We start from the raw sequence: 26,053 nt of genomic DNA on the forward strand, positions 1-26,053 counted from the left end.
TGCAGTTTATTGGATGGTTAACCTCTCTGTCTTCTCTGTACTATCTCCTTCCTTTGCAGGGTGGGCATTCATAGGGGCACGTACAATAACTTAATAAGTCATGCCTCGTTGGCATGGACCCCGTTAATATGGATACCCCGCAATATGGACGAAATTCTCGGCGAGTGGTCTCTCACCATGCAATTCTGCCCCGTTAATATAGAAACCCGCAGTCCGGACTATGGACGGCTATTTTGGGGACGAAGCGGGTAACTACAGGCCTTTTTGTCTCGTTATTATGGACACGGGTGCACAAAGAACAAAATAGAAAAATGGCTGATGTGGAGAAATATGGGTTCATTGCTTCCACTTTAAGCGACGTACGACTACTGTTCTTTTTCGTGGCGAAATGCAGCTTTTGCGGCAGTCTCTCATGTGATGCTGCCGCGCGTCTTCGGTTACGGGATCCAGCGGCTATCACGTCGCTTCGGATTGTTTTCTGCCCCCGGTGATCTCTTTCAAAAACGCCGAAGCATCGCCTCCTGTATTTTTACAGGAGGCGATGGCCGAAGGGAATGCCGGGCAGTTGCGGGCACAGCTGGCGGCCGTGTTTGTCGAGTATGGTATTCGCCCCGAGCGCGAACACAGTCGGCCCCTGGCGGCGGCCGGACGAACCGCTCCTAGTGTGGATGGCGCTCTGGCGTCGTCTGCTTTTTCACGTTGCGTGCGGCGCAAGACGCGTGCTGCACACGATAAAACAACCAATATGTGTGCTCTTTGGCAGTAAGCAATGACATAGTTACCTCTACTTGCGCATTTCCTCTAGAAACGCAATAATCAGCGGCTGTTCGGTTTAATGCGCTGGTTTAATTCCACGAAACATCTTCGCCGTGGTCACCGCTTGAGTGGGAAACGTGTTAAACATTGCTTCCACACATTGCACTTTTCGTATTGTTGAGTGCAGTCGTCTGCCGTTTCGGGAACGTCGAAGGGTGCTTTTTGGAGGTGGGGTGGTGATTATTTAAACTTTAAAGGATAAAAGTTTAGTACGTGAAACGGGTAAGAAGCGACAAAACCTGTGCATACGCGTGCAAATTCCACGCCCTTGTAAAATTGCACTGTGTCCTTATAGAAAGAAGAAACAAACAAAAACATTTACACTACATACGACCCGTGCGCTATCGCCCATACATTACCGGACACGAACTTTACCCCCGCAAGCGCCTGTGTGATCGTGTTCTTCCCGTACCTTTTCTAAAATAAATACCATTTTTGACAGTCGGTGTTTATACTGAGGAGGTGGAAGAAACATTTATTCAACTGTATCGAGTTGCTAATTTTACTTATTATTTAAAATACGTATCTATGGAAGCGCAAGAGTATTTAGGGGGGATTTTTCGGTAAAATTAAGCAGTTGTGAGTTTGCGTCTGTCCTGTGGCATTTCGTGTGTCATTTTCAAATATATATCATTTTCAAATCCGACATGAATCACCTTGTCCAAAAACGTGTCTCACTCAGCATAACCAAATGCCTAATATGGTCACGTCTTAACCTCTTAAGGTGGACCTAAGTTTAAAGAAAGAGGAGAAAACGCGTAATATAATGCACGTTGTTGCCCACATGTGTTAGGGGTGTGTGCCATGACTCGCTGTTTTTTTTTTTTTTTGCCACAATGCTTGCTTTCAATACAATTTTGAAAAAGGCGAGTCACGATTCCTGGACGATCTCGGGCCAAAGGGGGGTCAATCAGTTTTGAAAATGCGTGTTGAAGTACTGCTTTTTCACCGCTACAGAACACGACACCTAGTATAGTTTCGATTGTAAGTAATAGTGATAACCATAGTTTGGCTTTTCGCGTTACATGCGTTCTCTTCTCGCTGCTCTTGCAACGTTGGCAGGACCCCCCCCCCCCCCCCTTCCCGAAAAAAAAAACGAAATGCACAGAATTTTGTTTTTTAACCAATCCCCAAGAAGTAAATGCCAATACAAAGGCGATATTCAGTTTACAAAACAAAGAAGTTACCGGGAACCCGTTGCGCTTATTCGCAAAGAGAAATAAAAAGGAAACGTTTTACTACATCTGCAACAGCGCAACTTCATTTATTGCCATCTTCAGGGTTCGTAAGCGACCTTATACGAAAGAATGCAAACACATCTCGCTGTTGCAGGCACCTGTTAGATTTTAAAAGGCACGCATATGGTCAACAGAGCAGCCGTAACAGAAAATTTGTGCTCACTGTGAGGTCCCAGAAGCTTGGTCTGCACACTGTAAACCTACTTGTCACTTTGTGAAAACCTAGCTAAACAAGAGATGTTGATTGTACTGCGTGCGTTGACAATTCAATTCGCAAGTTCACTTGCGACGAAAGCCGTAAATAAGTGATCCGAAACCGTTATTCATCAAACCTTCCTTCAGAGTCGCTAAAATTTTATTTAAAAGACCCGTTAGAGCGGTTACATTTATATATCCGCACTGATCAAAATTCAGTAATCTTATGTTGCCTTTTGAACACACAAAAAATATAGTAAGCTCTTAGAAAGAATTTCGGGGCAGTTAAGTAGTGTTACCATTTCAGGGCATCCCACAAATGCAAGAATGCGTCATGCTACCAGTGAAAGAATTTGCCGTTGTAAACAGAATTTCAGAGATCGAGGTTTCCAGATTTGTTTCTATTTATGCTTTTATTGAAGGCTCAAAGCCATAGCCTGGAAAGATCGAGCTTGCTACGAGCCACAGCGTACAAGTTCATTGTCACAATTACGGCCATTCTGAGACTCCCGATGAGTCGTCGCTTTTTTTGGCGTAGTAATGAAAACTGACTGCCGCTTCCATGCTATACATTGAACGTTGAGGAACCAAACTACAGCATACCACTCTTGTTTGCACCTTTCGTGCGCACATACGGCGAGAAAAAGGCACGAAGCGCGCCCACTGTGTGCATTCTTACGGGCCGCTCAGCGGAGCATCCACACTAGCAGCGCGACGCTGTCGCCACCTACATGTCGAGCTCGCGGCGAATACCCCCGACTGGGCGTTGAAAGAACCTGACTGCGCAGGCACACCACCTCATGAAAGTGCGCGTCTCCGCCGTAGTCCTCATTTCCACACTTGAGTTACCCCTGCGCCATATTCCAGATTCAGGCCAGGGGCTCTATTCTCGACTACACAAATTGCCGGCAATTCGCCATGTTTGCCGGCAATTTGCCTAAAGTCTTTTTTTGATTAGCTTTCAATTTTGGTCACGTGCTTCCGGTTGCCAAAGCGGTTGTGTGTGCTGTCGTCATTTTGACGTTTTATGACGTTTACGGGCACCAGTTCTAAAGTTTGCCTTATTTCTGTTTACTGAAAGCGCATAATTCTTGCCGGGCAATGAAAAACCAGACCAAAAGCACTAGACATGACAACGTACGCCTGTCTTTGCTCTTCAACAACAATAATGCCTGTAATGCACACCCTTTCTGTGATTGGCTGAGAAGTCATGACGTAATTTAAACAGTTGGCGGGAACGACACGCCATGCATTGGCAACTTAAGACTGCGTAAAAGTGACGTAATGTTACGCAACAGCTTGAAAATGACGGCTGATTTGGTCGCAAAATAATGGCAAAATAGGGCAAGAAATTGCCCCGGCTTACGGCGCCGCGAAATGTGCGGCAATTTGCAGCAGGCGCAGTTTCGCATGCACGCTGTTTAAAGCATGTTTCCTACCGAAACAAATTATAGTTTCAACTGCTTCCACGTCAGCGATCATGCATGGAGCATACAAATAACGTGCATTATTTTGCTTTTACGTTTGACAATAAATTAAAAATTATTTGTTTGGCGTAACCTCAACATAAGAGGGTTGTACAAGCCTCTCCATGACAGAGAGAACCCAATGCATGGCATTATTTGTCCACACTCGTCCTAGTAAGCTGTTGGGTCACATGGTCGAACTCAAGGGAAAAATAACAAAGAAAAGTGACTCTTTGGTTCATTACAGCGCTGATTGAAGTCGAAATTGACGAATGAGTGAATCGGCGACACCGGTGCGCTTCGCGGTTATCAGGCGTAGGCGCTTCGCTGCTCTTATGTGTCATAGAAGCGATGGTCGCCCGTCCTTTTCTGTGATCACGCCATAAACTTGTAACATAGCAGCAGATGATGGCGTGGTGGCGGTGGCGGCAGGGAGGTGATAACGCAACAAATCTTGCATTGAAGCAAAGAGCCCAGCTATGTTACTAAAAGGGATTGAAAGAAGTACGGTAAAAAGATTGTGTGATGTTCTTTAGCTCGACATCCGCCTTTCGCTCGCTTTTGGATCAACGTTACTCGATCGCTTGTGGTGTTGACGCCAATTTTGACCTCCAGAAATGTGTTTTTCTTGTCAGCCTCAGCTACCGCCTTAATTTTTATAGTACATGCCAAGTGTTTTTATGTCTTTCTTGCGCAATATTTGATACCTTGGATGCGATCTGTATGAGTGAATCGTCAAATTACACTGCATGTCGTCATAGCTATAGGTGCAGCACGTCACTGATTGCTTACATCGTGCTTACGCAAAAAAACATGGCGAATTTCCCGGGAATTTGTGCAGTCGAGAATAGGGCGGCAGCACTCGAATCTTGCTGCCTCAGTCGTAGCTTCCGGGGGCCACCGGTGACGTGTAGCGGACGGCTAGCAGCCACGGGTAAATCGAAATATGAGCTTATTAACGCTATCGCGTTAATAACTGACGGTAACAACAAATATTCCTAAGGGCGCAAGTCGGAAGGACTGGCATATATATGAATAATAATCATTTTGTTCGACGCGTTTAAAACAGGATAAACAAATATCGCGGAAATTCTTTCTCATCCAACAGGGCTAAGTCACCTTCTAGAAAGATCACGAGATTCTGTGTGAAATTTGTCGGTCCCTGGAATCAGCCACCCGGCTAAAAAAATAAAAATTCTGCAACGAGAAGTTTATAGGGGCAAAGCATTCCCGAACGATTTCATACTTCTCAGCATTGTTGACGAAGATGAAAACGTTAGGCATATTTGATTCAAAACATCAATACGTATGTGGTACTAGGCAGTGTTATTTAACTGAAAACGGGTGAGTTGGCCCTGTTGGGTGAGGAAGAGTTTCCGCGACATTTGTTTGCCCTGTCTTAAAGGTGTCGAACAAAATGGTTATCATTTATGCCTGTCCTTCAGACTTGCGTCTATTTGTTGTCACAGTGATAGAAGAAAAATACGTGTTGAAAACCATATTTGCGAAGGAAATTTGACATCCACCTCAATGCAGCCATACGGCTGTACAGCTTCCTCAGAAAATTAGCAGTTGAGGAAAAATTCGAACCCGGGACCACCGCTTAACCGGAGCAGTCACTCTATACCAACTGAGCTAACCAGGAGGCCATTCGTTTGTAGCGCGAGAGCGAATTGATCAACTCGAAGTGATGGACAGGTGTTAAACAACCAGATTTAGGGGAAATCCCCAAGCTGGAGTAAGTTTCTGCAAAGGAAAGTTTGGCATCCACCTCAACGCAGCCGTACGGGTACAAATGAAAGCTGTACAACTTCCTCGGAAATTCGCAGTTGAAGAAATATTCGTCCTGGTCTATATTAGGATTCAAAAATGCAATAAGCGCTAGTGGCGGCACTCCAAGAAGGCCAGCAGTAACGAAATGTTCCAGTAGACGGCGCGCGAGCAGTGGAGCGCGGCAAAATTGAATTGACGGGAGCAAACCTCCACCGCGTTTATCGCGGGAGGAGAGCGGCGGGAGGGGTAGAGCGTGAGAGGTGCATAGGCGGGAAAAAGAATAGAGGCATTCACGTGGCAGGGGCAGCATACGACTATCGTCTTTCGGCGACCATTGCAGCGAAGCGAGCAGATACGCGGTGAGTTTATTTTTAGTCGTTTGTAACAGAGCGCGTCCAACTTCGGGCCGCCACGGAGACTGGTTTTATTATGGGGGCAAAAGAAAACCCCGTGTGTACGCCATTTCGGTGCGTGTCGCAAGATACCCGAGTTGTATCAATGCGCTCTGCAATGGCGCGCCTCGTAGCCCGCCCGCTAAGTACTGCCTCTGCGCAAAAGAACAAGAAAACCTCAATCTTTGCCGGCATTTCAACGCTCGGCAGGGTGCCCGCCCCCGCAATGGCAGCCCGCAGGGTACCCACGCTCGACGAGGTCAAGTCTTCATCCGACCTGCGGTACGAACGGGTTTAAAAAGACAAGCCTCGGGCAAAACGCCGCCTCCGAATCACAAAGCCCTCACGACCTCCATCGTCACCCTACACTCCTCCCGGTGAGCACCTCGTACTGACACATCGCTTTCCAATCTCGTACACACACTGTTACAGGATCGCACTGTCGTATACATTCGCATGGGGATGAACTTCAAGACCTGTTCGAGGTGCTGTAACGAGAGACGGGGACGAGAGACGGGGACGAGAGAGGTGCGGCGCACTGACACCTGGGTGTTAGATTTATGCGTAGCGTGTGTGTATAAATGCTCGAGGCGTGAGTGCGCATGTACGGGCGCCCCTTCCCAGAAGTAGGCGCAGCTAGAGCACTTACAAAAGATCTGCACAGTCCGCTGCCAGGCTGAGGCCGTTAGCCTCAACGAGACACGTTCTCCAGTATGGCTAGGCCAGCTGTGTTGCCCTTGCGATCGTTCATCTTAGGCAAGCAGCCCTTCGGCTTGCTTCCTCGTGGACTACAACGACGGCTGCTCAAACGTGCCTGCACGCATAAGTGAGATGTGCCCTGCCGCAAAGGCGAGGGTGATGCATGAATAGTGGATTGTGAGTCGCTCAGCACCATCCGCTCGTTTTGTTATAGTATTTTTGTTGCGTTTCGTTTGCAGCACATGTTTAAGAAACGTGCCATCTTATCTCAGAAACGCGGCAACCGTAATTCATGGTCGCCAGGCTGTGGGAAGAAAAAAAAAAAGAAGTGGAGAAAGAGGGCGTCGGGGAGTTGCCGACACGGGAAATAATAATAATCAACTGCAACTTTACTTAAGAGACAACACGGTGGTCATTTGCACAAGAATGTAGCTCGACTACTTTGCGTATTGCAGCGAAGTAAGCTGACGTTTCCGTACGCGGTTGCATCGCGTCGCCTTGATGACGGGCTCCAGAGAGGGAATGATATGAGACGCTCAAGGGATCCCATGTGCGGGGGCTAACTTGTTTTAATCCCCGGCACATTTGCGGCACTAATCAATATAGGAAGCATATATTCGCGGGTCTCGAGACGCGCAAGATAGGATAAGGAGGTCGATGGGAGAAGCATTCGTCCTGCAGTGGACCTAAATAGGCTGTTGATAATAATGATGATCATAGGGATGGTACTCAACGAAACACAGCTGGCTTGTGAAAGTCTCTCGATGTTAGGCCCCAACGGCGGTCGGCAAGAGTCCTTCGGAGCACTTGTGCGAGTCATCCGACCCCTCGCGGCTCTCTTACATCTGTTTCGCCATTAATTGACATCCGTTGACATCCATTTGACATCCGTTTGACATCCGTTTGATCCATTATTTGACATCCGTTTGACATTAATTGACCCTTTCGCCATTAATTGACAAAGGGTATGCATAATGCAGCAGGATAGAAAGTTGGGCGAGTTGGTAGGTCGACATGATGACGAAATACACGAGGAAAGGAACCAGACAGGACGAGCGCGGGTATGCATACATTGGATTCTATGAAAACGCAAGCACTGCGCATTTGCTGGTAGACACTTCCAACCACTGTGTGCAGATAGGAAGTGATCAAGCCTGCGGCCTTTTGCAGGCGCGCGCACAAGTGCCGTCGTGTCACTCCATCTGCCCATATGCAAATATCATCCGCGTAAATCGACAGACGATGTTAAAACAGACACGCTGGCATGATACGATCGTGCAGAGTGGATAAATCTCCTGGTGCGGCTCTAAATAGACTCCAATGCGATGATTAGATATGACTGATGCGGGTTCCAGAAAAAAAGATGCATCTTCGAGCTTAGAGAGAAGAATTGTTCATAACTAAATCACAGCGCGACAGACGAGACAGACAGAAGAATAACCACAGGACAATCGCTGTCCTGTGCTATTCTTCTGCCTTTCTCGTCTGTCGCGCTGTGATTAGTTATGAACATCTACCAACTCGCCCAACTTGCAACTTTTCTATAGAGAACAATTGATTGATTGATATGTGAGTCGTGTGAGATGTTCATGGACCATGCATGGTGATAAAACACGCAGTGATTTGTTGGTCGATATGATATTAGTAATACGAGTGGTCCATGATCATTGGATAATGTTACATTAATGTATTTATAGGACTCAGTGTCGGCGAGCATGTCAGGGGGCAGGGTAGCTCAAAAGAAAAGGCAACGTCTGCACTTAAACGAAGAAGTTTTGCATTTATTGGGGTTCATTATGATTGGACCAGCGCTATTTAAAAATGAAGACAAAGCAAGAAACACAAGACGAAGCGCTTCGTCTTAACAAGCCCAACCGGCGATTCTTCCAACTTCATTAGCCACACATTACACAAATCCTTCAAGCGGTTGTTTTGAACCACTTGAACTTGTTGAAATTGTTTTGAAGGGCTTTTTGATGGCGCTCGTCAGTGATTGAACGGAAGATAATGCTAGTCGGCGAAAATAACGATGTTATAAGAAACACGCATTGGCATGCTAAAGAAGCACAGTGAGAGTACAGAACCTTGCGCTATGCCTCAGGTTACTCGATGGTGTGGCAAGCATAGATCGTTAAAACTGATGAATTGTGACCTGTTACTCAGAAATGCCTCAGTCCGCCTTAGTACAAAGAGATGTGATTTCAATTGGCAGTAAGCGGTAATGGTGAACCTTGTCGAAAGCCTGAAAAGAATTCGTCCAAGAATAGTGCACAGTCGGTTTGCTAGTGTCAAAAATAGTATGTAGTTCGCGGGCGAGAATAGGCACTTGAGTTTCGTATGCAAAAATGTTCCCGAAGGCACTGCTGTGCGGCAAGAAAGAAGTTGGAATCTATAAAATGCATAGCATGAGGCTATAAATATATTATATGACTTCGCAGTACGATTTGGTGCGCAATTTATAAGAACGCTGCCAACTCTTTCGGGGTCTTGAATGACCTTTCAATATTTTTAAGCGATAGGTATCGGCAGCACAAAATAATCACAAAAATATTGAGAATACACCTTTATTATTTTGAAGATATTATATAGTACTAAATTTGTCAATGACTGCATTCTTGGAAGTGTACAATGCAGCGTGTCGATTTAATGGTGAAATGGACACGCTAAAAAGCTGGAGAAAAAGCTATATTGAAGTCATTAGCGCATTGAGAACCTTCAGCTTCTGTGCCAGTTTAATGTAATTGTGTTACCGAGCGCGTACGTTTCACGTTTAGTACCTGCCAAAACTTCGTGGTGTGGTTACAGAGTATTTCATTTAATCCATGTCTCCGTGGTGGCGACCTTTTGTATCCCGTCCATTTGAGCCTTATTTTGCATCTTCTACGGAGGTGTGGCTTATTCACCGAGCTCAGACGGGAGATTCGGGCGCTCCCTGCTCGGAATAATGTGCGCGATCAGAGGACGAAACAGGCTTAGTACATCCAACAGGGCTCATCAACAAGTGCCCTGGCATGCGCGGTCTACACTCTCGTGGACACCCTGCCTCGCTTCGTGAACTCATTTTCAACGAGACTCCGCCGGAGACGATCACGGCTCGAGTGAAGACCACAACCCCCGTTCCCTTTATTCCCTCTTTCCTTTCGAATAAAAAATTTAGTACAACTACTGCACCTCTATCTGCCATCTGCACACAGAGAAGGGTGACGTTAGTGTGACCACCGTCGTCGTACCTATACTCGGGGGCAACTTTCTGTAGCAATGTAGTCAAGGCTACGGAGCCTTTTCGCTGCGCACCTGGAAGTAGTTTAACAAATATAGTTTGCTGGCGCTAACCTCTGCTATTCAAGAATATATGGTTCTTACGTTTTAGATTTGGATTGATAATGCCACTAAATATCTAGCCAGACTATATGAGAGAGCGTTATTTTTTTACATTTTCGAATAGTTCTGGTTGCTGCAGTCATCGCTCAGTCGCCGCCGTTACCTTCCGAAAAAAAAAAAAGCAACATGGTGTCCTAGTCGACGGCTTTCGGCAGCTCGCCACTTTATTCTCCGCATAGGATTTGTAAGAAGCTTTGCTGTTTGAACAAACGAAGCGAGTGGTTTTCATAGTGTGCAAAATTGCACGCTCAAGTGAGACATGCAACCGGGACTTGTCGCCGTTTCCGCAATTCGTTCAGTTATCCAGCTTGCCGGCGTAAGCGAGCGTGCGCGTAAGCATGTGTGCATGCTGCTCCTTGGGTATACCGCGCCCGCGCTATGTAAGTACGCTGCGCATGCTGGTGGGGCTGCCCAGTTTTAAGGCCCAGAAGAGTTTACAAATTGGTGCATTTCGTCAATACTGCAGCACTTACAAAATTTACTTCCCTTCTGAGCGATACAAAGTTGGTATAGTCCACGGTCGGTCTGAGTTCTCCAGTTCACGGCCGTTCGGTTAGCCGCGTCCAGTCAAAGCGTTGGCTTGTGCTTACAAACAAGTGAAGCGTGTGGAAGGAGATGCCTGCATGCTCGGTGATAGCGGTTCAGCGCACTCAACCACAGAGCTGATGCGAATAAATGAACTGAACCAAATGCGTATCTGCCGCGCCAAAACTCAAAGCGAAACCAGTTTATTAGGAACTGCTTTGGCGCAGTAACACAGAGCAGTTAGCTCCCCCTTCCCTTCGTAGCTTTCGCTCCATTGCCGCCCCTTTCCCGAGTTTAGATATATCTGGAAGCGCTAACTTCCCATGACGCCACCTGCAGACCGCGTACTCAGCTCCCCGGAAGACGCCATCTTTAGAACGAGAATAACGGACAAACGTTGGAGCAAAGACGCGCAGAGTTTCCGTCTTCGGAGAGCGGGAACCCGGCCTCCGGCCGCGCTCTTTGCCCCCGCAGGCGGTAAACTTTAACACACGCTCGCAACGTTTACTTTTCGCGCCTCTCAGGCAGCCCCTTTCGCGGGGCCCCCGGAGGCTGCACGTACGCTTTGCTGCGCAGACTGGGACGCCGCGCTCACGGGCGACGTTGGGTGCGTTTTAGGGCGCTGGCTGCTCAGGAGAAGATGTCGAATTCCATCATGTCCGTGTATCGATCATCAACAAGTGCGTCGAACAAGCTATCACGAGCTCCTGTCCGCCGCACGATCGAAATCAAAATGGGCAGTTATCTTCTCTGAAATCTGCATTGAAGGCCAAGATGAAGGAGGCAAAGGTACTCCACTACAACCGCTCGCTATTGACATTTGGGAAAGATAGCCCATCAAGAGTTTGGAAAGATTTGTCCTGTCCGCAGCGATTGACCCTCTTAGTCTACAACCAACCCTGCTCTGATGCCTGTGCTGTTCTCTCTGTGTTATCTCCGAGGCCTTTAATGATTTTTCTTTTATTTTTCATTGATTGTGCGGCTTAACGCGCCGAGGCAACGCAGACGATGAGGCGCGCCCTAGTGGAGGGCTCCGGATTAATTTTGAACACCTGGAGATATTTAACGTGCGCCGAAATCTCGTACACGCGGGCGTTTTTGCTTTTCGCCTCCATCAGAAAAGCGGCCGCCGTGGCCGGGAATCGAACCCGCGTCCTCGTGCGCAGTAGCACAACGCCTTAGCCACTGAGCCACCATGGCGGGTCTTTAATGATTTTTTTCAAATCCGTGTTTGTCTCTGAAAATGCCACAATCCCAAACTTTCATGCTCCCGGCTGTTTAGCAGCGTTTCCTGACGTAGAGATATTTTGCTGGAGTTCATAACCGGCATTAAACGTGGACTCTGCCAGGAGTGCCGACCCTGGCAGCATTCCCAACCTTTTTTTGAAATGCTGCTCTGAAGGGTCCTCCCACTTTCATAAGGCCGCTTGAGTCAGCATCTGAAGATGTTTATCCTATCTCTCCCTGGGATATATGGAAAACAGCCAGGTCAACTTCATTAATATCTGCAAGCTATAAGCTTTTGGAGCACATTATCTACAAGCACATTGTCCAGTACCTAAGTGATAACAGTGTGGTTACATGGCGTCAGCACGGGTTTCGCGCGGGGCATTCTGTTATGCAGCCACTTGAGTTCACACATGACATTGCTTCAGAATTTTACAGGGGTCAAATTGACGCGATTTTCATTAACGACTCTAAAGCGTGAACCGCATGGAGCGTTTTCTGCTCGCGAAAACACGCCGCGCACGTCACAGGCGCGTTGACGCTGCCGCGGCAACATGGCGGCGGCGTCGCCCGCGAAGTGGTGTCGGGAGCTCGAGTGACTGCTTCTAAGAGCTCTCTAAAATGCCGCTCAAGGCACGCATGAAGTTGCTTGTGCGGTAAAGGAGCTTTTAAGGTGGGCGAAAACGGTACCATAAAACATCACCCGCGCCGCTAGTAAAAGCGCCCATGCAATATCTGCCGGGGTGGTAAGCCTAAACATCTTTGGCCAAGCCAGCCGGCTTTCTCGAGCGCTTCCAAACTGCCGCAACGAGGAGCGCGCCACCCCATTGGCGCAAGTCGTAAAGCTCCTCCCACTGCCGCGCGCGACGCGCGTCATTTCTGAGCGGTAAAGGCTTTACTGAGCGGGGCAGAAGCTGCCGCGCGCGCGCGGAATCGTCGACGCGGGCGTAAAAAATCGCACGCGCAACGCCGACGCGCATGAATCGCCTGCAAAAACGTGCCATGCGGCTCACGCTTAAATCGTTCAACAAGGTCTGTCACAGCAAGCGTCTGTAAAAATTACGAACACTTATTGGAAGCAGCATATTGCTCCCGTCGATAGAATGTTATATGAACTCAAGATCACAGTTCGTCAACTAAGCCCAGATCTTCCCCCATCCCCAACCCCTCACGCGAGCAGTGGGAGAGTACACGCTGGCCACCTACGGTCCTAAAACGAAGCTTTTGCTAGCGGTACCAGTGGAGTCTTGAAATGGAGACTCTGACCACAAATATGCTCACTTCAACTCTCCCTCTCGGAATTGTCGGTCGTATAGAAGTAAACAAAGCTTGCTATCTCATTTCGTATTGCTATGCTCACCGACAGTCATCGCGCTTCAAGAGACAAATACCGAACAAGTGACTCTCCGGGGTTACCAAACGTACGCTACTGATAAGAGAGCGAGGACAGCGAACCTGGTTCAAGCAAGCCAAACAGCACAGATGCATGCCCTACCAACAGGCTTGAATTATACATTTGTCGAGATCATCCCGGACAAGAAGATGAAAGCCAGCATCTTCATTTTGAATATTTACAGTCCCCCATCACCATCCCTGGGTAAAATCGATCAACTTTTCAAGACGGTTAAGCAGCGCGCCAAAGGACATGCCTTGATAATCGTCGGTGATTTTAATGCACACCATACTACGTGGGGGTATCAAAGAGACAACACGAAAGGGCAGAAATTATACGAAGCGATTTATAATAACAATTTCCATCTGTGTAACAACACAGATTGGCAAAAATTCCACGAAACAGCATTAGCCTGCCCCATCCAAGCAATAGAAGAATGGACAGCACAAATGCTTGCAGCCGCCCAAAAACACACGAAGGCAATTACGCTGGCCGAAGATTGCCCGGCTATAGACACGCACTTACTACACCTTTGGGAAGCCCGAAGAGGACTAACCAAAAGGTGGAAAAAACGGAGAACCACCACGAAGATTCGGTTCCGTATAGCTCGGATATATGCAAAGCAGCTCAGCCAGCAAAATTGGTCCCAATTCTGCACAACACTACAAGGTACACTCGGCACTCGTCGAACGTGGCACCTACTTCGGTCTTTAAAGGGAAACAGAGAGAGTAAAATGGCAACAACACATCAACTCAAAAGATTGATACATAACTACCAAGGCACAGACAAATACCTCATCGAGGAATTGAAGAAACCGTGGGAGGAGCCCCCACCGGGCGGGTGCCCTAACATCTGCACCAGCTTGGCAAATAAAGATTTATTCATCATCATCATCATCATCTCTCTCTCTCTCTCTCTCTCTCTCACACACACACACACACACACACACACGCGCACGCGCGCGCACGCGCACACGCGCACTCACGGACGTGCGCACACGCACACACCCGCGCGCACACGCAGTTTGCACGAGTGCAAGTCTCATCAGACGAGCGACAAGTTTCAGTTCTCGGACCATTATTTCTCACAGTTTACATTATTGACGTCGCTCAACATACTTTTGGCACGACTGTTAAAGTGAGGTTGCACGCGGACTAGTGTGTTTTGTATTACAATGTCATAAACGTTCAAGATAAATTATGTCTGAAAGATATGCTCTCTAAGTTTCCCGCACAGAGCAGTCACTGGCCAATGGAGATTATTTTTAATAAAACTTTACGATGACTTGAATCAACAAAAACCAGCTCTGAATTTCACATACGGATACGCTGGACAAAAATTAATCAATGTCGACGAAGTTTGAATATTTCGGCGTCTCTTTGTGGCCTGCTCTCTACGGCATGCCCAGGAATGAGGCACACTGCGGTTGCGTGAAAGAACTTTTTACTCACATCCTCCAACGCGCTGTCGCCCGTCCGGGCATACACACACACACACCAGCCAAGAACACTCTGTCCCTCCCGAGTCCTAGTCCCCGCGCGCGGTTCTCCTCTCACTGCACCGCCCGCTCCTACACGTCCACTCGCGCCATCCCTCGGGCACCGGCGAGGAGGGCAAGGGAAGGGAGCTCGCGACGAGGGGCTCCGGGCAACACCCTCTAGGCTAGAAGGTGTGCCAAGGCGCTCCCCACATCTTTCACACCAAACCTTAATTGGCGCAAACACATCGACCTCATCTGTGTGAATGCGCTCCGGAAGCTTGCCCACTTAAAAGGCTTTCTCAAATATTCATCTAGGTCTTGTAAAATAACTGCTTACAAAACCCTTATCCATCCTGCACTTGGGTTCGGTGGTATGGTCACCTCACTCCAAATGTGATATTGACAAGATTGAATATGCTCAGAGGAAGGCAATTAGGTTTATATGTATTCTGTAGCCATGACCGCAACTTTTCCCCTTCATTTCATGCTGAGCAACCGTCACTTCGGCCCTTAGCTCACTGGCGTAAGTGCGACAGGATTGTTTTGACGCATACGGTTTTTTACTATATACTGTCCGTCCGTAAGATGCTCTGTGGCTTTGAGGCACAAGATTGTACATGGCTCCACTTGTACAGTGGCATTAATTGCCTTCGTAGATTGCTCGTGGCGCGCAACAAGATGATCTGATCCCTTGAATATTGTCCCCTTTAGAGCTCACTTGGATTCCCCTAAGTTTTCGTTTTTTCCTCGGAGCACTGTAGAGCCAGCCCTCCGACATTTGCTGGCTGAACTGCTTCTGAAAAAAGACTTGCCAGATAAATTTCTATGATGCTGTAATTTTGCTTGATTTTGTGCGTACTATATATTTTGGATGCCACATTTTGTTAGGTGTGTAAATTTTACAGATTATTTATAACCTGTATCTGTCGTGTATATGTATTATGTTGTGTAACTCTACCACTCTAGCGGCGTTTCTCGTTGAGACTGCACTATTTGTAGATGAATAAATAAATCAGTCGTTACATTACCCTTAAGTGGGCGTTACAACTGTTATAACATAGTTCAGAATTTTTTTATGCCCGCGTATGTATGAAGAAATCTAACACTACTGGGCAGGAGCCGAAGCAACCCTTTGAAGGTGTGCCCTGAATATGCGACGTACTGACGGGCATTTGAAGTACGCTCGACCATTAGCAGTTTTTAGAATGGTATATCTTTCGGGCGCACTACCATCGGGATTACATTGCGTGCTTTGGCGACCGTGCGACACGCATGTAATTTAGGCTGAAAACAAACTGGGTGTTTTTTTTTATTTTTCGTGTTTTTCTTTACGCCATGTTACGTGGTTTTTAATTTCCCCGTTTCGCGCCAGCAGACCTAACGGAGTACGTACACCAAAATTTTTCGTTCCTTTTTTGCTGATTTTATTGGCAAAACCGAAACGGGCCTATAAATAATGCTTGAGCGCGCGTAATGAATTACATTGAACGGCCTCCGTTTCGGTTTCCCGCGCTTGAAGCCAGCAGGGCGCGTATGACAGGACCATGTGCACGCTATTGCCTCACCGGTTCGTGCGGATGTCAAAACACTGCCGAGGCCGGTGGAGACGTTGTTTCTACCTCCCCGCCGCCTGCGCCTTAGCTGCCTGAAAGCGTTTAGACGTATACTATTGCGGCGGAAATTTGATGACCATTTTCCTTTTTGTGACTTACTATCATTGCGATTCTGGGCCGTATTTTCGGCTCCTTTCCGACCCGTGGAACTTTATTTTTGGCAAGAGTGCCTTTCTTGGCAGGCTGTAGCTATACGTGCATAAGTTCGGGAACGCGCAATTTCCTGCAGTTGCGGCTGGCCGGGGCGCATGTGGACACTGACGTCGCGAGTTTCTGACGTCACTTCCTTTCCCTATCACGGAGTGATGACTCTCCGATGTCCATTTACTGCACGCCACTATGCGTGCTGTTCCGTCCGAGCGATAAATGAGATCGAGTTGGGAGAGAGAGAGACTTTTACTCCTGGCGAGGCTTAGTCCTAGCGAGTGTCCCTTAGGTGGGGAAGGCGCGCCAGGTAATCTTGAGCCCTATGTGGTGGTCAGGAGTTGAAGAGGAGCTCCCGGTCACCTCCAGCCAGGTAGTGGGAGGGTTGGGTAAACGGAGAGGGGGTAAAAAGGGGCATTCCCAAATGGCGTGGGATCTCGAGCGCCACATGCCGGGCAGTTTAGGTGGGGATATAATGTGGGAGGACGTGTCTGGTGCATGGAGAGGGAATGGGTTTGTAATTGTGAACGTAATCTGGAGGGAGAGACGTGCGAGGGGAGGTAGTTGTAGCCGCTGTCGGCGGTAGTGTGTGGTAAGGCCGTTAAAGGTAAGCAAGGGTTCGCGGGAGTTTCGTGCGCCGTGCTTCGAGACGTCTACTTCTGGGGCTCGGTAAACCAGTCGCGTCGAGCAGCCAGGTGAGCCGTTTCCGCACCGTTAAAGCACACGTGGCCGGGGGTCCAGTGGAGAATTATGGTTTGGTCGGGAGGAGGGCGGGATAGGAGAATTTGGCGAGCAGAAAATGAGATGTGTTTCTGCGCGAAATTTCGTACTGCCGTCCTAGAATCGGATAATATGTGAGATGGGGGAAGTGTGTTCCACGCATTGCAGACCGCTCATATTTGGGTCAGGGTATTCTGTAGAGTGAAGAAAGCGAGCTAAACGAATGGAGTGACGAAAGCGAATATTAACACCGAAAATTGGGGTCAGTACCCCCCTTTAACCAATAAAAACATTCACGCCTTGCGCACTTATTTTCTTTTTGATCAAATAAGCGAAACACTATAACTGTCTTCCAGTGTTCTGATTTTTTTTACTATACTCAGTTTGCGAACATGAGGATACTACATTGATCAACACGCTGCCCTCCCCACACAAAACGTCAAGTGTATACCAAACAAAGAAATGTTGCGTGTATGCAAACGGGACGAGCGTGAAACGTCAGGAGCGACGAAACATTAGAGGGGATGTTAATTAATGACTGGCTGTAGCTAAAGCATTCCGTTGCATGTAGGTAATGATATCAATTTACCACGGGTTCATGCAGCCACCATTAGTAGGTGCCGCGAGACGAGTACCAAGATTTCAACTGCGCTCGTGCCACCGGTCGAGGACGCAGAAAACGTGCGGGGCAATCACGAAGAGCTTCCAGCTGTGCAGAGGTACGCGTTGAACGCGGACTTCTCCCTTGAGATGTCTCCAGTTCGGCTTGGACAGACAGCGCAGCCAGACTTGGTTGGCTCAAAAAAATTTTTTTTAAATTAAAAAAACCCGCAAAGGACGAGGACAGAGAAACACAGACGACTGGACGCGAGCGCTCACTACCAACTTGTTCATTTCAAAACCCTTCTCAGCATTTAAACGCGAATACATCAGAGGCGCGCCTGCGCACAGACCACCCGAAGAGCAAGCCATATGCGCTGCTACTGATTACGGCATAAAAGGCGGAACTCGCTCTCCCGCAAACACATCGACGTCTGACTGACACAATCTGTGCCCCTCTTTTAAATGCAGAGCATTTCTTAGCCTCGCCTCTTCCTGCGTCGGACGGTGTCAACAGTTTCGCGTCCGCAGCAGGTGCGCCTCTCCTTCCCTCCTCTCTCTCAACAGCAGCTGGCGCGCGCATGCGTCGTAGTCAGCCCGTTCGCTCCGTCGCGGTCTCGGCCTAACAGGTGCGTGATAGCAGCGCGGTGGGTCGTGGAAGGGCGCGCGCTGCTTGCGCATGCGCGCTCTCCCCCCCGTACTGCTCTCCCTCTACTGCGCGCGCTGCAAATATAGGGACCGGGCAGCTGGACGAGTGGCGCCACCACTCGGCGCTCCCCTCGTCAGTGGAATGAGCCGGTGCATTGGACTACACAGCCTCCCGTTGTTTTTGTCGTGTTTGCTTCGGTGCTTCGTATGTTTTGGTGGCGTTGTGAGCAGACATGTGAGATGAAACGAAGTCTAAACAGATGTGTTGGGTTCTTAGATGCAGTAATGACTACGTAAACTTGTCGGACGCGTCTAAAGTTGGGTATCGGCTGCAATGGCATGAGCGCTTTTTGCAGCGATCTGCGCTTGGCTCCACCCTTTCTGAGTACGAATAAAACTACTATTATTAGTATTATTTTCTTCTTAAATGCACTCACGGCTACGCAAACTTAATGGATGCTTGTAAGGTTGGGGAAGGACTACATTGACACGAGCGCTTTTTGCAGCGTTCTGCGCCTGGCTCCGCGCGATCTGAGTAGGAATAAAACTATTGCAATATTAGAATTCATTTCTACCACTTTAAATTATCTTCACTGGTTTCAATGACTACGGTTTCCACGCCAGCCTTAGCTCTGGGATACCTCGATACGTGTGCTTTAAATAGAAAGGCACCTGCATACGAGATGGATTACCGTGTAGCCGTAGAAATGTTGCGGTAGTTTACCCTTTCTGTAACCGTGAGCTTTGTACCTTCGGTTTTGGTGAACGACACTGTGACAGCATGGGAGCCTGAAAGCCGAAGTGGAAATCCCACGTTTGTGGTGGTTATTTTATCAAGAGCCAAAGTTATTCACCAACTCAACCGCCCAAGCTACAAACCATCCCTCCTCCCCTTCCAGTTTTACCACCTGCGTAGAATAAAGGCTGGCACCGATAGTTAAAAAATGTGGCAGTGTTAACATCATCCGGTGTTTTTTATTGCTTAAGTATTCTTTACAGAGTACCTAAAAAAATCGTGTAATGCCTGGTGAAGACACCAAAAACGCGCGATTAGTTGCCTCAAATATGGGTGCATGAGCCCGAGTCCTCCACCACAGACACATTTCCGACACGCTAGAAAAAGTTTAGATTTGGAGAGTGGGTATGGAAGTTCAAAATTAAACAGCAAAATCATCTAGCCCTCCGTCTAATGATTATGATGGTTGAACACAAAGCTTTCTTCGTGCGAAATCGAATGGGAAATGGTCAAAGTCAAAGACGCTGCAATCAAAAGACCAAACTGCGTGCTGGTCAAATTCGACGCTTAACTAGTCAAAGTTTAAATCCAGAAGGCAACCAAGGAAACCGATACACGATAGAGCTTTGCGATAAACCATCATCGTCGTTAGACAGAGGTGTGCATGATTTTTCAATCGTAGGTGGCAGCTTGTAAACCGACCGCAGCATTCAGTTGTGAAGCTGAGTACAGGTTTCGGGCACCCTCCTGTCTTGCGTCCTTCAGCCACGCAGGAATTGTTTTTTTAAAAACCATTTACCAACTAGCCAGCAACCATTGCAATTCTTGTAAAGCAATGCTTCTCCACGACATGCAATAACATTCTACTATCATGCGGTATTTATTCTATCAACGATTCCCGATTACTGTAGTAAGAGCATTTCTGTGAAATTAAACACATTTCAGCCGTAGGTAATGAAGATACGGAAGCGTCGTCCGTCACAATTTCTGTTTTGAGGTAAATCTTCGAAGACACCCTCCAACTTTGTCTTTCGCTTGTGCACGACGTCGGCGCCGTTTCGTCATCAACTGCCAAAGGCCAGCGCCGCAGCATTCCTAGGTCGGTTGCTCACACCGGCTTTGTGGGAGCATTTAGCGGCAATATACTCCTGGATTCGCGAAACTGCATGCAGGCATGAAAAAATTGCATGAAGCAACGAACTTTCACTTCCAGCTTGACTTCCAGCTTGGCGCATTGAGCGTCGTCTGCTATTTGTAAATACTGAGTGTGGGCGTAAATAACACACATGGCATGCCTCGTAAACGTCACATCATCACTCAAGATTTACCGATCTGAAAAATGCACGTGGGGTTACGTTCGCTTTGCCAGCCGCACCGCAGAAAAACGACAGAAAGCCATACACAACAACGCTGCGCTGACCGCACCGGCATTCCACTGACGAGCGGTTCGCCACGGGCGGCGCTGTTCGCTGAAACGACGGTGGTGCCATACAACGGCCGCCCGGTCCCTATAGCGGCTAGCGGTCGCTCGTGTTTCAGTTACTGCGTTGCTCCTTCCTTCCTTGGTTGACGCTCGTGCCCACGTTTACTCGTGTCTGCTACTCCAGCATCACGGAAGAAGCGATGGAAGCAACACTGCCTTCAATCAGTACTGAGGCCCCAGTGCTCTGCATTTACTCGTGTTCCCCTCGCGGGAAGGTGCGGGAATTTTTTTGATATAGTATGCCTCCAAAATTTCGCGGGCCACCGTGTCTCTTCTGCGGCCCAGCACCTTCAACTCGTGAAATAAAGGCACGCATTTACATTCTGCGAAATGCGTGCCTTTATTTCACGAGTCTGAGATTGTGTCAATTAGATGTCGGTGTCTCTGCGGGAGAGCGAGTTCAGCCTTTTATGTCGTAATCAGTAGCAGCGCATGTGGCTCGCTCTTCAGGTGGTCTGTGCGCAGGCGCGCCTCTGATGTATTTGCGTTTAAATGCTGAGAAGGGTTTCGAAATAGACAAGTTGGTAGTGAGCGCTTGTCCAGTCTACTGTGTTTCTCTGTCCTCATCCTTTGTGCTCTTTTTTATTTTTTTTGAAGCCATGAACCAACGCCCAACAAAGCATTCTATTAAGTTATCTTGGCTGGCTCATCCTGACAGCTTCGGGACAACGCCAGACGGTGGATCGCGGAAGGGGAAGCAACAGTGATGCTATCATTGCTGCTTCCCTGGAAATTTTCGGCTATAGTATATACCGGGAACGTCGTCTGGGCTGAAGGAGGGACCAGCCTTCGTTTACGTGTCAGTGCGTGCTGTCTGTGCAAGAACGCGAGGGCACAAGGGAAGTAGTTGGCCGTTTTTTCCCGTGAAAATAGGTTTTTTTTCTAAATCAAGAAAACGTAGTGCTCTCCGGGTGGGACCCAAAGCCACCTTTGACTAACACGTTCGATGCCTTATTAACTCGGCTACCGGACAAGCTGTATTCGCCTCCACTTTCCAGTGCATTTATGTTCTTGGCTGTTGGCTTTTCTTCTGTGCTAATCAAAAGACCCCCACATTCCAACTTCTAAGGAGCTACACGAGTGTCGAGAGCCTCGGTTTTGACAGTATTGGGGTACACAATTGTGTTCGCAAAGTTTTAGATTTTTTTTTTTTTGCGGACGCCAGCCATTTTGGTGAGTTCGAATTGCGCGCCACACATCTGCGTCAAGTTTGAGAACCAGCAAGTGGCGCCATCTAACCGAAAGAATTGAAAACGAACGAGAGAAAAGTTCCGCAATGGATGTCGCTTCGTTGTACGGCAGCTCTGGCAAGTGGGTTACAAAAACACAATTTTCACCTAATGGCACAATCTTGCACTTATTGTGCATTGTTGGTAGCTGGTCAGAGGAAGTTAATTAACAACTTGACAAAATATCAGCCTGTGGGACAACGAATTTGTCGCGATAAGAGGAGTTGACTTTGCGCGTACACATTTGTGTACATTGTGCCGCTACCAATACAAACATTACATTTCTTGCTATTTCACTAGTGGTGTGCATAAGTGCTAAAAACGGCTAACATTTTCCTTTTTTGATACTTCGAGCTGGCGGACCATGCGAAGAATCGAACGAGAATAAAAAAAAAACAAAGCAGCTGTGAATCTGCTAATGAGAATAGCGGATGGGAACACGTCAGACATCAGTTTGTCGGAAGACGAGGAAGGTGACCAGCAGCCGACTCAAACTGTAAGCAGTTATTTCTTCTCTTCGTGCTTGCAAACCAATTTTCTTAACATTCAAGAATATATTTAAAATGCAGGACAACCAACCAGACGTTGAGGCCGGGCCTTCATCACCGATGGACGAAAACGACAACGACGATGAAAAGGCCACTGCGAAAACTCGAGTTTCATGGACCGCGAAGGACTTCGTGCGGCCTTGACACCACATTTCAGTGCGAGTACGATGACCCTGTTGCAGTCGTCGAACCTGTTGAGTACTTTCTGAAGTACATTTCTGAGGGGAGGTGTTTGAGGAGATGGCAAGATGCACAAACATTTATGTCATGGAAACGACAGGAATGATTCTCGCAACCACTCCGGATGAGATAAAAAGGTTCCTTGGTGTACTGATCATAATGGGAACGCTGAAATTCCCGCGAATGCGCATGTATTGGCAACCAGCGACACAGATTCCTACGGTTTGGGAAGCGATGAGCGTGAATAGATTTTTCAAGCTCAGGTCCGCCCTACACGTCACTGAGTAAACAAGACCGCACTCGCCAGCTGACAAATTTTGGAAAGTGCGGCCACTCCTTAACGCTGTCAAAGAACGTGTTCTACAGCTGCCACCTTCGGAGCACAACAGCATTGATGAGCAAATAATCCCCTTCACCGGCAGGGTAGCGGCAAAACAGTTTATCAGGAACAAACCCAACCCAGAGGGAGTAAAGGTGTTCTTTCGTTGCAGTGCAGAGGGCATGGCCCATGACTTTGAACTGTACCAGGGAAAAGGTAACGGTGTATCCGAGGAGCACAAGAGCCTTGGGTTGGGTGGCTCAATCGTCATGAGGCTTGTTAAGGACTTGCCCTTGTACCGAAATTTCAAATGTTATTTCGATAACTACTTCACGTCCGTACCTCTTCTGCAAGAACTGAAGTCCATAGGGATCTGGGCAGTCGGAACAATCCGCGCCAATCGACTGCAAGGCTGCGTCTTGAAGACTGACAAGGAGCTGAGACGTGAAGGGAGAGGAACCCTAGCAAAAATTCCAATAGAAATTTGTATTGGTCCAATAGAAATAATGTATTGGTCCTATAGGTCAGGCTATTGGTTCTATTTGAGTATCTATAGGACCAATACAAAATCTATTGGTCCGATAGAGTGACATGTATTGGTCCAATAGACCAATTCGTATTTGTCCTATTGGTCCCAATGGGACCAATAGCTATTGGGACCAAAAGCTATTGGAATAGTGGGACCAATAGCTATTGGTTGTATCAGCCTAATAGACCAATAGGGGATATCTATTGGTCAAATACATTGTCCGGTGCTATTGGTTTACAGGCACTAATAAAAAGTAGAGCTGTTAGCTTTTTTTAGGCGGTGTGCTGCTAAGCCCATAGCGTCACTAAATAAAGGCTTAAGCCCAAGGACGGGGGTGCGATCCCGGCCGCAGCGGTTGTTTTCCAGATCGAGGCGAAAGGTAAAACCGCCCGTGTGTAGATCTTGCGCTGCGGCGCTCAGTACACACCACCGCTGGTCAAAATGAATCTGCCGCCATGCAAGCAATGTTTCTGCCCGAAAACATTCGATTCACGTTAGCTGCAAGCATTTTGCATTTAGCACGCCTCAAAAATAATGTCCCTGTAGCGCTTAAAAATTTCCTGGTAGCAACGAGTTGCAGCCGCCGGCGCACGGTGGTTCCCCGCAATGCCTGCGACAAGCAAAACACACCGCGCGTGTGATTCTGTGCCTGCAGTAGTTATAGATCTTTTCGCAAGCGTCAGCGGTCGCCTTCATCGCTAATTTTTCCAATCTCGCTGTGCCGCGGAGCGGCCATGTTTGTTTTGGGTGCCGATTCCACGGCCGATTCTTAGGATGAGTGTCGTACTTAATATATGTTTGCAGAAAGTAAAACCTGCAAAATCAAAATAACACCAAAATAATTAAGCCCGCATCATAAAATTGCATTATAATTTAAGGTGAAATACATTAATTAAAACTTCTCAATAATTCTTCTCTGACAATATGAACCTAGCGGAGGTTTCGTATGCCAAACAAAGCAAAATGGCTTCTTCCATGTCCGGCGCTTCGGCACGATCCCACGGCGCGGGCGTTCATCTCAGCGGCCAGCCACCTTGTTTGTGAATTTTAGTTCCACACATTGTATTTGTTAGTTTTAAATATTAAGCTACGAGGACATCATCTGTGGACCACTAGAACGTAAAGACACCTTCGGCGTCGCTCGTATTCGTATGTCTTCACGCACGGCGGCGGTGACGAGCGTGCATGCATTACGCAGCTCGGATTTTCGCATTTGAAGGTATGTATACATTGCGTTTCACGGTGAAGCTGTAGAAGCTTTTTACTTCCTGATAAAATTTCTTATTAAAAATAGCAGAGCAGGTCGGCAAGCGGCGCTTTTATTTTTGGAAAAGCCACTATCGATGCAACCACGTGTGAACTGAGTACAAATGCTTGTAGGTCTTTGTGTTCCGATTAACAACTGTGCATAGCGTTTTGTACAGATGAAATGAAGTGCCGCGGGTAATGTTTCATCCAGATGGCATCGAAACGGAATGTCTAGCTTTAGAAGCGTTCCGACCACATCGGCGTTGTCACGCACTGTAGTTTGTGGTCGAGCGGCGTGCTGCCGTAGCGGCGTACTGCTGGCATGTTTCGCCTGGACGAAATGCCAGACACACTTATTAAAATGTGCAGTTATTGCGAAAGTTCCTAATTATTGCCATACTGTTTTTGCAGGTCTTGCAGCTCTGACTCGAGGAATATATGCACCGGAAATTCGACAGCCTGTTGGGCAATAAAGCTGCAGTCAACCAGCACTTACGGCTTTGTGGTATTTGAAGGGTAGTGGGACCACGTTGCGTTTAGAAACTTGCTGAAGCAAGTGTAGCATGGCCAAATGAATGCAGTGAACTAAACGCCTTGTCATGCATTTGGCCATATTTCAATTGATGCTCCAGTGGTCCCATGATACCAATACACCTATAAGTACCAATACACCTATAGGACTAGACCAATACACCAATAGGTACCAATACACCTATAGGACTGACCAATACACTAATAGGTACCAATACAGCTATAGACTGATACACCAATAGCTATTGGTGTCAATAACCCAATAGGCTATTGGTTTTGTCTATTGGTAATTTTTGCTAGGGTTAAGCTACGACCAGAAAGTCACAAAACACGGGGACGTCATTCTGGTACGGTGGCAACATAACGGAGTCGTAAATGTCGCTTCAAGCTACGTGGGCGTGGATGAAGTGTCCACTGCAAGGAGGTGGAGCGGGGCCACAAAACAGCACGTCGACATCCCATGCCCTGCTCTTATAAAGGACAACACCTTTATGGGAGGCGTGGACAAAATGGATTTTCTACTCTCGTTGTACCCTCTCCGGCAAAGAACCAAGAAATGGCCAGTGCGAGTCATATGCCACTTTGTCTCTTTCGCCATTGTCAACAGCTGGCTTGAGTACGTGAAACATGCGGAAGCGAACAGAATGCAGCGTAAGAACACTCTGGATTTGCTGGTATTCCAGAATGAAGTTGCCATGGCGCTCATCATGTGCAACAAGAACGTTGCGAAGAAACGGGGCCGCCCAAGCCTCCAGGAGCCGGCTGAATCTCCCTGCAAAGTACACAACGCAGAGCCAAGGCCAGTCAACGCTGTTCGCTATGATGACCTAAACCACTGGCCAGCCCACTCCGCACAACCGTTTGCTCAGCGTTGCAAGTTTGAAGGCTACACGTACAGAACGCGCATCCGCTACCAGAAGTGCAATGTATTCCTTTGTC

At 47.8% G+C, this 26,053-nt stretch overlaps 1 long non-coding RNA gene across 1 annotated transcript; it reads left to right on the top strand.

The window, feature by feature from the left end:
- Positions 1-24,289: 24,289 nt before the first annotated feature.
- Positions 24,290-25,074, top strand: LOC144150844 (uncharacterized). The gene is made up of 2 exons (XR_013318579.1): positions 24,290-24,554; positions 24,995-25,074. It is a non-coding gene; the product is annotated as an uncharacterized LOC144150844 (long non-coding RNA).
- The last annotated feature ends 979 nt before the right edge of the window (positions 25,075-26,053 follow it).

The sequence above is a fragment of the Haemaphysalis longicornis genome, unplaced genomic scaffold (assembly GCF_048455015.1).
Source record: "Haemaphysalis longicornis isolate Haplotype H1 unplaced genomic scaffold, Haemaphysalis longicornis Haplotype H1 scaffold_80, whole genome shotgun sequence".
NCBI lineage: Eukaryota > Metazoa > Arthropoda > Arachnida > Ixodida > Ixodidae > Haemaphysalis > Haemaphysalis longicornis.